This window comes from Aquarana catesbeiana, linkage group LG10 (genome assembly GCF_042186555.1).
Source record: "Aquarana catesbeiana isolate 2022-GZ linkage group LG10, ASM4218655v1, whole genome shotgun sequence".
NCBI classification, from domain to species: Eukaryota; Metazoa; Chordata; class Amphibia; order Anura; family Ranidae; genus Aquarana; species Aquarana catesbeiana.
The window spans coordinates 156864610-156876985 of record NC_133333.1 but is presented as its reverse complement, the minus strand read 5'-3'; the positions used below and the strand labels follow the sequence as shown (position 1 = coordinate 156876985).

General features: G+C 45.8%; 1 protein-coding gene across 3 annotated transcripts in view; it reads right to left on the bottom strand.

The window, feature by feature from the left end:
• Positions 1-5739, bottom strand: part of HSPBP1 (HSPA (Hsp70) binding protein 1) — a 123993-nt gene extending 118254 nt beyond the window's left edge. For all 3 annotated transcript variants that reach the window (XM_073602812.1, XM_073602811.1, XM_073602813.1), the window contains exon 1: positions 5560-5739. The gene's annotated coding sequence lies outside the window, so the exon portion shown is untranslated. The remainder of the gene's footprint in view (positions 1-5559) is intronic.
• Positions 5740-12376: the final 6637 nt, after the last annotated feature.

Sequence of the window (12376 nt, the reverse complement as noted above, 5' to 3'; positions counted from 1 at the left end):
TATATAGACGCCGCCGCGAGGAGGCCCGCCAACGTCACGTCCGCATGGCCGAGGGTGGGAGGAGCCAGAGCGGGAAGCCGACCATTGGTCGGCGGTCGCTGAGACCAACCCACCAAGCCTGCGAGCATGAGAACCAGCGTGAGGGGCGCGGCGGCGCCAGGAGGCGCGGCGTACGTCCACCGCTGGTGACGTGACGTCGATGGGCAGTGGCGGCAAGCCCCGCCCCCACACACACGCCCACCAAAGGAGGCGGGCGAGGAAGGGGGAGGGGGGGGGGCCCAGAGGCCGGCAGTGCCAATCGCAGCTCCCGGGCAGGCAAGGGCCGGACGGCCCACCGGCCAGCCACAACCACCCACCCACAATTGGGTTGGACCACCATTTGGAAAGGGTTGACCATGAAATTGATAAACCTAGTAACAGGATAAGAAACATGGCATGTACGATTGGAACTGGTAAAAATGACAAAAGGTAAACACAGGTGAGGCTCCCAAGAAATCAATAGGGGCAGGATGATAACAATCTGGTAATATCAAGGTAGAGCAATAGAGCAAACCATGGGCTTCCATCCCTATTCATATAACCAACAGCAAGGGGGAGGGGAAGTGGGACTTTATATGAAACTGCGCCGGGTAGAGGTCGCACGTTTCCATCCCTGTCACACAATATCTAGAAAACCCGCAAGCAAAAGCCAGTGGGTAAGGAGGAGGAGGTGGGACTTTATATGAAGCCAATGGTTTGCAAGCCGACACAAACGGTGGGTCAATAAAATTCTTTATTTACATGTTCATACAAACAATGGTATCAGACAATATCGATATAACACTTGGTAAAATGTTAGCAATGATAACCAGAGATCAACATAAGGACCAGTAGTATAGTTATCAAGGATATAAAAGATATACAGGTAACATGGATAATAACATGAGTATAAGCAATATTATTGAAGATAGACCAGGGATCACCAGGTGTCAGAATGCGTACATGGTTAAAACAAAGTAATGCCTGCCTGATAGCTGGCCTCAAATTCCTGTTAAGGGGTAAAACTCGGTATAACATGGGTTGGGACAGTAAATGACAACCGGTAGCTCGACGCGTTTCGTGGTTCAAGACCACTCATCAGGAGCAGACATGTCATGTTTCTGAAATAAAAATGAAATGATAATAATATCAAGAGCCAAGGTAAAAATGGGTACAGAGGGCTAAATAATCCTCCAAAAATTGAAAAGTACTCACGGCAATTGTGGGTAAATGGTGAATGGCCAGGTACGGCAACCATCCGGAACTAATGCCGGGTCGGGAGCTGAGACCTGGTGATCCCTGGTCTATCTTCAATAATATTGCTTATACTCATGTTATTATCCATGTTACCTGTAGATCTTTTATATCCTTGATAACTATACTACTGGTCCTTATGTTGATCTCTGGTTATCATTGCTAACATTTTACCAAGTGTTATATCGATATTGTCTGATACCATTGTTTGTATGAACATGTAAATAAAGAATTTTATTGACCCACCGTTTGTGTCGGCTTGCAAACCATTGGCTTCATATAAAGTCCCACCTCCTCCTCCTTACCCACTGGCTTTTGCTTGCGGGTTTTCTAGATATTGTGTGACAGGGATGGAAACGTGCGACCTCTACCCGGCGCAGTTTCATATAAAGTCCCACTTCCCCTCCCCCTTGCTGTTGGTTATATGAATAGGGATGGAAGCCCATGGTTTGCTCTATTGCTCTACCTTGATATTACCAGATTGTTATCATCCTGCCCCTATTGATTTCTTGGGAGCCTCACCTGTGTTTACCTTTTTGTCATTTTTACCAGTTCCAATCGTACATGCCATGTTTCTTATCCTGTTACTAGGTTTATCAATTTCATGGTCAACCCTTTCCAAATGGTGGTCCAACCCAATTGTGGGTGGGTGGTTGTGGCTGGCCGGTGGGCCGTCCGGCCCTTGCCTGCCCGGGAGCTGCGATTGGCACTGCCGGCCTCTGGGCCCCCCCCCCTCCCCCTTCCTCGCCCGCCTCCTTTGGTGGGCGTGTGTGTGGGGGCGGGGCTTGCCGCCACTGCCCATCGACGTCACGTCACCAGCGGTGGACGTACGCCGCGCCTCCTGGCGCCGCCGCGCCCCTCACGCTGGTTCTCATGCTCGCAGGCTTGGTGGGTTGGTCTCAGCGACCGCCGACCAATGGTCGGCTTCCCGCTCTGGCTCCTCCCACCCTCGGCCATGCGGACGTGACGTTGGCGGGCCTCCTCGCGGCGGCGTCTATATATGGGCGTCTTGTTCACCTGGGGCGATGCGGCGCTCGAGGTACACTACCGCTACACTTCACCATGGTGGTGGTTGCTCTACACCACCCTGTCACACAGGTAAGCTCACTTCTTACCCTTGTTCGTGCACATGTCATCCTCCAGCTTTCCCATCCCTCTTTCCCTCACTCCATTACTTACTCCACTCACTCACTCACTTCTACATCACGCTCACTCTCCACTCTCCCCCCCCCCCTTTCCCCCTTTTTTACCCCCCTTTCCCCCCCCCCCCCCCCAACCCTTACCTTTCCCCCCCTCTTTTTTCTCCCTCCCCCTTCCCCCCGCTGCACATACACTCCCTGCATTATCACTCATCTTCCACTCTCAACTCTAGGGTGCCTCGTGGCTCTGCATCGCCCTGGGGGGGATTGCCTGTTTTGGTCGCCGCGGCGGAGGGGCCCGCCTCAGCTCCCGACCCGGCATTAGTTCCGGATGGTTGCCGTACCTGGCCATTCACCATTTACCCACAATTGCCGTGAGTACTTTTCAATTTTTGGAGGATTATTTAGCCCTCTGTACCCATTTTTACCTTGGCTCTTGATATTATTATCATTTTTATTTCCAGAAACATGACATGTCTGCTCCTGATGAGTGGTCTTGAACCACGAAACGCGTCGAGCTACCGGTTGTCATTTACTGTCCCAACCCATGTTATACCGAGTTTTACCCCTTAACAGGAATTTGAGGCCAGCTATCAGGCAGGCATTACTTTGTTTTAACCATGTACGCATTCTGACACCTGGTGATCCCTGGTCTATCTTCAATAATATTGCTTATACTCATGTTATTATCCATGTTACCTGTATATCTTTTATATCCTTGATAACTATACTACTGGTCCTTATGTTGATCTCTGGTTATCATTGCTAACATTTTACCAAGTGTTATATCGATATTGTCTGATACCATTGTTTGTATGAACATGTAAATAAAGAATTTTATTGACCCACCGTTTGTGTCGGCTTGCAAACCATTGGCTTCATATAAAGTCCCACCTCCTCCTCCTTACCCACTGGCTTTTGCTTGCGGGTTTTCTAGATATTGTGTGACAGGGATGGAAACGTGCGACCTCTACCCGGCGCAGTTTCATATAAAGTCCCACTTCCCCTCCCCCTTGCTGTTGGTTGTCAGTTCAAAAATCGCATGACAAGTCGCACCCCATTCGTGGCAATTGAAACAATTTGTTGCGACTCAAGTCGCAGCGACTTTGAAGAGAAAAAAAAAAAAAAAGGGTTCCTGCAATTTTATTGTGACTTGCATTGACTTCTGTTAACCATTTGACCTCCAGAAGGTTTACTCCTCTTCATGACCAGGCCATTTTTTGCGATGCAGCACTGCAATTCTTTAACTGACAATTGTGTGGTCGTGTGACACCGAACCCAAATACAATTTTTGTTCTTTTTTTTTCCCCACAAATAGAGCTTTATTTTGGTGGTATTTGATCACCTCTGCGGTCTTTATTTTTTACTTTCTGCTATAAAAAAAAAATTCAATAAGACAGCCCCGCCCCCTGGCTCCCATGTCACGAGATTTGATTGACAGCATTGGGAGCCAATGGATGCTGCTGCTATCTATCCAACAAGGACCTGAGACAGCAGCTGGAGCTGCTGGGCTCATTTTCATTGCTGGAAAGATCAGGGCCAGGTAAGTAAAAAGGGGGGCTGCTGCATTACAGAAGGTTTTTCACCTTAATGCATTAAGGGAGAAGTCCAGTCTGAGCTTTTTAGGCTGGGCTTCTCCTATGGGTCACAGGAGAGCAATTCGTTTTGCGCTCCTGTGACCCGTTTTCAGCGGAAGCGGTCTGCATTCCGCTCTCCGCTGACATCACCAGGATCAGTCCAGGCAGTGCGTCATCCCGACTTAGGGAGTCTGGATCTGCCAGTTGCCTTGACTGATAGCAGTATCAGCGAGCCGCTGAGACGGCCGCTCCCTGCCCCTCCACGGCTCAGCGCTCCAATAAGCGTGGAGGAGCAGAGGAGAGCTGCTGATTGACAGTCAGCAGCTCTCCACTCGGGGAGGTTAGAGAACCGAGCCATCGGCGGTGTTTGTGGCTCTGCTGTCAGTGACGAGGCTCTGGGGGACAGATGCAGCATCCACCTAGACAAGTATAATTATGCAAAAAAATAACCCATACTTCCTTTAGGCTTAATGTACACGGGACGTTTTTTACAACCTCTCACTGAATGATTGAACTTGACAACAGATAGTAACCCACGGTTAAACCGTCCATTTTTCCGCTTTTATGTGCCGCGTTTGTGGGTGCGATGATCTGGCACAGAGCGGCCGCCCTGCCGCAGTATATGTACGGTCTGCAAGTGGTTAAATGAAGTCGCAAGCCACAAAGAAATTGCACATCCAAGCCGTACTAGTCTGCGGCTTTGAAATCATGCTGAGGCAGTGCAATTTCAAAGCCACACTGGTGTGAACAGGAGCTTAGTAAATCACCCTTATTGTTATTTAATTTTCCCCCTTTTCTCTCACTGGCCAGTGCAGAACTCCCCTGATTGTTATTGTTCACATTCCCACAACATCAAATACCTCTACCATCTGATAAATGGTAGAAAACAAAAATTTTGTAAACTGAGAAAAAGCTTTGTTGATGATTACCTCTGATGCAATTTATTTTCATAAAATAATGAAGTGCCCCTTAAAGGATTGCATGTAATAAATTATGCACATAGGTCAGGTGACAATAATATCACATGTGATAAATGTTAGGGTCACCAAAAAAGTATCACCAGAATAGAAAAAAAAAAAAAAAGTGGTTATCCACAATTTGGACGGTTTAGAGAACATATTCCTGCTGTCATTGGGTGTCAAGTAGAAAATCTGATCATCCTGAATTAGGAAAATGTTCAACAAGCAGATTATTCTGTCCTGGTTATAGATGGGGAGAAAACTCCATTTCCCAACATGCTTTGCTCCACCATGTACATCCGGGTCACAGTCCTCACTGACACCCAGCATGGCTCTGTGTCACTCACAGACCCCATCCAGGAATGTCGGGGACAACCTCCTATAATATGAAGTGACATGTGAGGGCAGCCCATACATCCCTATGGAGAGAGAAGGAGCTCTGTGTATGGTGCAGACCCCCGTCTCCTCCCTGTACACAGTCCATGCTGGGACCCCCCCTACCTCATATACAATGGGGGGGGGACTCTCCATGGCTGCCCCCCTCCCCCATACATAGGAAGACATGAGTGACTACAATAGGGGTCACACAGAACATGTGTACAGAGCCCATACCTGTCAGTGCTAGAGACGTCCTTCTGGAAAGGTCACCGACTCTGCTGGATAGAAGCTGAGCTCTCCCCTCCCCCGGAGATGTATAGAATATAGAACGTGCGGCTCCTCTCCAGCCTCTTCCAGAAGCTTCTTCTCTCTTCCGCCTTCAACTCATTCATCGCTGACACACAGAGCCACCTGCTGGACAAACGCGGAACTTCCACACAGCACAACTCCATTTCCAGATTCAGCTACTTTATTAGAGAAGAGGCAGAGAAGACAAGTAGATCCTTTATCCATCCTAACCAATCAGGTGTCAGCCTTCTATGCTCATTGGTGAAATGGGGAACTGGTGTGAGGCTGCTATGTGTAGCTTTCGACCATCATACACACTTTTCAATTTTCTGCAGATTTTTGTCTTTAGATTTACCAAAACCATGTAGTGCAAGGGCCTGCCTGATTTCATACAAATTGAAACTCTAAAGCCTCGTACACACGATCGGATTTTCGGCCAGGAATTGTGTGATGACAGACTGCCTAAAATCCGACCGTTAGTACGCTCCATCAGACAATTGTTGGCCAACTTTCTGGAAGGCTAGTAAATTTTCAGCAGACAACGGTCTGTTGTCAGATCGTGTGTACACAAATCCGTCACACAAAAGTCCAAAGTAAAAACACGCATGCTCAGAATCAATGCTCACCAAACACAACATTAGCAGAAGGGGCCCAAAGGGTGGCGCTCAAGAGCTGAAATTCCTCATAGTACGTCACTACGTTTGTGTTTGTTGGCCGACGATTGTGTGCCGTTAGTATGCAAGACAAGATCCTGGCATACGCTCTTCAGACAAAAGTCTGGCGCTTTGTCTGCCAACAATCTGATCATGTGTACGAGGCTTATAGGTTTGACCTCATATTATATGGTTTTGGTAAATCTGAAGACGAAAATCTGCAGAAAATCTAATAGTGTGTATGGGGTCTCAGGCTGCCCATACATTATACAATTTTCTTGTACAACTTTCCTTTTGCGCAGGTTCACATTGATGCGAATTGGCAAGCGATTTGACATGTCGGCAATACCGCCAATAGCACCGTCCGAATCTGTGACGCCGACTTTGCGCCGCTGCACCAATTCCCGAAAGTAGTTCCTGTACTACTTTTGGTGTCTTCGGGTGCGATTTCAATAGACATCTGTGCGTGAACCCGCACAGATGGCTCTGAAATCGACCCCGAAGTCGGACTGACATGTAGGCAAGGTGGATAAAAATCAATGATTTTTTTTTTTTTTAAATCTGATTTTCTTTTATTTAAATCAGATCTTTTTTATTTTTAGCACATTTATTTTAATAAAATGCTTTTGAAGTAAAAATCTATCTAAACATAGTTTTCTATTTAAGATATGGGACGGGAGTCGCTGTTGGGCGCAGGGTGACTAAGAAAAGAATGAACCCTGAGAACATGATTGGATTACTTCAAATGGGACAGTAATATTCATTAACAATATCTCTCAAGAATATATGTAAAGACTATTCTTGGGTTGTTTGATTCTGAACTCAACATGTTAGTTGAGAGAGCTGATCACATTGGCCTCTAGAACTGGGTAGGAGCCGGACAGTCTACTCATACTATAGTTTGTTGCCTACTAGGCTGAGGAGGGGGGAGATCACTGTTTGTATTGTTAATTGTAATTAGCTCCTGCTATTGTGTGAAGGTGTCCTGTGTTATACTTTTGATAATGTTGATTGTGTCTTCTGAGGTAAAAGACGGAAAGTCTGTCCTAAAGCTCATGTCTCTGAGTCACCTAGTCTGGGTAAATGATTTAGTAAATTAGCTCATGTTAATTAGGTTTCTGGTTACAGGTGTATTGTTAGAGTAATATGAACAGGAGGTAGGAACCTCCTCTTTAACCACTTGCCGACCGCCGCGCGCCGATGTACATCCTTTTGGCGGCGGATATCGTTGTTATGGCAGCAGCTAGCTGCCATAACCCCGGTATCCCCGTTTTCGTGCGGCGGTTGGCTTTCAGATAAAAGTGGTCTCAGCAGTGGATTCGCCGCGAGATCACTTTTATCGGTGGCGGGAGAGGCCCCCCCTCCTGCCACGATCCGGTGCCCTCCGCCGCTTACCGGAGCCGTCGGTAGCTGCGGAGGCGATCGCGTCTGTACCCTTGTTGTGCCTGGAGACGAGTGAGGGGAAGATGGTGCCCACTCGTCTCCATGACACTGCAGGGCGGAAGCGACGTCAAAACGTCACTTCCCCCCTACTGTCTTAAAGGCACATTTTTTTCAATGTCATTTTTTTAAATGCCTTTTTTATTTTTTTTTTTTTTTTATTGCATTTTAGTGTAAGTATGAGATCTGAGGTCTTTTTGACCCCAGATCTCATATTTAAGAGGTCCTGTCATGCTTTTTTCTATTACAAGGGATGTTTACATTCCTTGTAATAGGAATAAAAGTGACACATTTTTTTAAAAAAAAAACAGTGTAAAAATAAATAAAATCATGTAAAATAAATAAGAAAAAAAAAAAAATTTTTAAAACCCCCCCGTCCCGACGAGCTCGCACGCAGAAGCGAACGCATACATGAGTAGCGTCCGCATATGAAAACGGTGGTAAAACCACACATGTGAGGTATCGCCGCAATCGTTAGAGCGAGAGCAATAATTCTAGCCCTAGACCTCCTCTGTAATGCAAAACATGCCAAACATTTCCAAAAAAAGCACGCTTGTAAGACCGCTGCGCAAATATGGTGTGAAAAAAAGTATTGCAATGACTGCAATTTTATTCTCTAGGGTGTTAGAAAAAAAAACAATATATAATGTTTGGGGGTTCTAAGTAATTTTCTACCAAAAAAATCTATTTTAAACATGTAATCACCTAAATTCCAAAACGAGGCTGGTCCTTAAGTATTTAACTGTATATAAGGACTTGTAATTTTGGTTCTAATAAAGAGTCTGATTCCTGTTTGACCCTCCGTACAGAGCCTCGTCTCGTATTTGGAGGGGAAGAATTATTTGTATGGGTTTCTTGTTCGGCTGATTGTTGTGTTCGGTAGCTGCCTTTGTGTTCGGAAATGGAATGCCTAATTGGCTTTAACCCCTTTCATACTCGGGGTGTCGTTACAATTGGTGGCAAGCAGCGGGATGATTCCCACAGCCCAGAAGGACAGCTACAAGAGGACACAGGCCAATGGAAGCACAGTATGAACGGCTAAAGCGCTCTACCCTCAAGGACTTACTGGAGAACCAGGTCAACAACCGTAAGAAGAGGGACGTTATTGCAGAACTAGTCGAAATGGATAGAGCCAAAAGACCCAACATAACCGAAAGGCCCAGCATAACAGACAGGACACCCAAAGAGGCAAGTTTTGATCGGGCTGTTAACATAAGGCACATTATCGCCCTAACCCTACAGCGGAGATCATAGACCGAGTTATAGCGGCTGTGGAGACAAATTGGCTACAGCAAAGAGGTGCTGCAGCAGCAGGAGTCACAGCAACACCAACTATAAGGAGAAAGGTACATTTTGCTGCTTTTAAAATTTTCATTGAAACAGAAGGGGAGATTGATGAGTACCTTGCCGATTTTGAACGGCAATGTGCCCTACACCGGGTGCCCACAGAGGAATGGGTTACCATTTTGTCTGGGAAATTGTCTGGCCGGGCCAGTGAAGCGTTCAGGACCATCCCAGATGAGGAGATTATGAACTATGGGCTGGTAAAAGAAGCACTTTTGGCCAGGTATGCCGTCACACCGGAGGCGGTTCCGAGAGACGAGCAAGCAGACTGGAGACTCATATACTGAGTGGGCATGCCGCCTACACTGCACGGCATCCCACTGGGTCGCTGGATGCCAAGCCATATCCGGGGAAGAGGTTGCTGCAGAATGTGCCCCTGCTGTGGACGACTCAGAAAGTTTACCCCTCCCTGACTTACTAGAGAGAGACTCCCAGACTGACCTCATTAGCCTCGTACAGCTAGAGGACCGGTTAAGCCCCACAAAGAAGAAACAGGCTAAGCAGCTTCTGTGGGAGAAACAGGCAAATTTCTCCCAAAAACCAGGCTACATAACCCTGGCTGTGCATAAGGTAGAGACCCCTGGACAAGCACCCCTTCGACAGCCCCCCTACCGTATCCCTGAAGTAGTCCAAGAAGGAATGCGGAAGGAGATACAGGAGATGATTCAGTTAGTAGTCACTGAGCCCTCTGACAGCCCTTGGGCCGCGCCTGTAGTCCTGGTGCCTAAGAAAGACAGAACTACCCGGTTCTGCGTGGATTACAGGCGACTCAATGAGAAGACCACCACTGATGCCTACCTGATGCCCAGGGTAGATGAACTGCTAGATCGTATAGCCAGGAGACGTTATTTAAATTCTGTAGACCTGTGTAAGGGCTATTGGCAAATTCCCCTGGCCGAGGATGCTATCCCCAAGTCGGCATTTGTTACCCCGTTTGACCTGTACCAGTCTAAGGTCATGCCATTCGGGATGAAAAATGCCCTGGCTACCTTCCAACGTATGGTGGATTGGCTCCTCAATGGCTTTCAGGATTTTGCATGTGCATATCTGGATGACGTTGTGATTTACAATGGGCCTTGGCAAGAGCACCTGGTTCACGTAGGGGTGGTATTGGACAAGATTCGGGCCGCAGGCCTGACCTTGAAACTAGACAAGTGCCATCTAGGTATGGCGGAGGTGTAGTACTTGGGACACCGGGTAGGGTGTGGGAACCAGAGACCAGAGCCAGCCAAGGCAGTAGCTAACTGGCCCACACCCCAGACTAAGACCCAGGTATTAGCCTTCTTGGGGACTGGATACTTGCTGGGTCTGTGCAACTCACAGATTCCACCCTAGTTCTGGCCCAGTAGAGCTGGGATTCATAATTAAACTTTAAGGACCCCAGAACAAGAAGAACAAGTGGTCCACAGGGGCAACTTCTTATGAAACAGGACTTTTGGAAAAGGTAATCTTTTATGTTTGCCAGCCACTCTTTTCCCTCCAGCTTGACACATGGATCGTGTCATCAGTCAAAAGCAGTTATGGCTATCTTAGTAAATGAGCGTGGGATAGAGCCAGGGTTCTCCACAGTTGTTTTTATAATGACTGCTTCTTGTTTTACCTGTTACCAAAGGGGTTACCAAAAGCTGAACTTCCCTTCCAGAGATTGCAAAAAGATATATCCAGATGTCCAAGTCAGGATTTTACGAGCATGCATTTTGTCTGTATGGACATGTTTCCTGGATGGACAGAAGTTTGGCCAGTGGCAAATGCTACTGCAAAGGCCACAGTAAAAAGTGTTATCAGAAGTAGTTTGTAAGTATAGAGTTCCAGAATTTACAGAGAGTAACAGAGGAACAATTTTTATGGGTGAGTCCTTACTAGAAGGTATGAGGTTTTATTTTACACCCCCTACTGTGTACAATGTAATGGAAAAAGTAGAGTAATTAAGGGAATTGTCAGAAACTAGAGAACTATGGTCTGAATGTCTTCATACGTTTATTAAGCCCCTAAGGGGAGATTTGGACCTTCTCCCTATGAGATTTGGTTTGTGAGTGTGTTACTCACGTGCTTATATTTTGTCTCAGCAGCTGAAGTCTCTCACAGAGAATGTTGCTGATCTTTTAAGGTTTTTTATGTGTTTTCTCCCCAATCCCAGATCCTAACAGTTTAAAGGGATCTCATAAACTAATCCTTGTGGATTGTTAAGAGACATTTATATATAAAGAAATGTTTGTAGACACAACGCAGCATCTATTCATGTACAGTTTGCAAAACGTGAAGGAAAAGTCACATATATATATATATATATATATATATATATATATATATATATATATATTTAATGTTATTTGAAAAGTAGTTCAGCCATGTTGAAGTCTTATTGTCTTTTATACATTTTCCATTTTATGTAGGATTGTCTGTGTTTAACTATGCTGATAAGTCAGTATGTCCACAATTAAGCTGGAAGGCCATTCTGGCCACAGGAGTGTACAGCCAATGCTCTGTAAAAGTCATTTTTGTAATAATATAGCTGCTCTCGAATATTATTTTCTCCATAATGGATTTTCCCTCTTTGGCTAGGACTACCTCCACCTAAGCGTAGGGAGCTTTCAGGTTAAGGGGGATAGCAGGTATGGTCAGTGCTCAAGATGTAAAATATTGAACAAAAGAGGGGAGTTTATTAAGGAAATTGTAAATTCTATATAAAATTGTATTCTATTTTGTATGGTTTTCCTATGTATTGCTCACTGCACTCATTGAGCCCACACGGCACTAATAATGGTTTCATGACATGTTTTTATTCTTTCGAGTCCTGATTAGAATTAGCCTATGTTACGCCCCTTGTTACCATACAAGTACAATTGTAATAGTAATGTCATACCTACATAATCATGTGTATAAAAACCTTCAATTGCATCAAATAAAACAGAACAGTTATTTTGGAAAGATGCTGAGTGTATCTTTTGTGTCTGTTCCCTACTGCAGTAGTTATTATTAATTTGGAACCACTAATCAATATGAGAATAGGAGTTGCCTATCCATAAAATATCCAGAACAATCTGTCATTGTTTCTCTCCTACAAGGGGAATTTCTTGAATCAGTAGAGATGAAAAATGTCTAGCTACATGCCCCTATCTTCCCTCCACATCACCACTTTCTGCATTTTTCTTTGGGAGACCAGCATTTCCACTTGTGGCAAAGCCATTTGAGCTCTACTTTACGCCCTGAGTATTCACTAAAGTGCTTGCCCCACCGCTCGCACCTTTGCAAACCCAGGGCTTTGGCTGGGTAATTCATTTCCAAAGTTCACTCTTCAGCCACCACAATGTCTCATGTACTTGAGT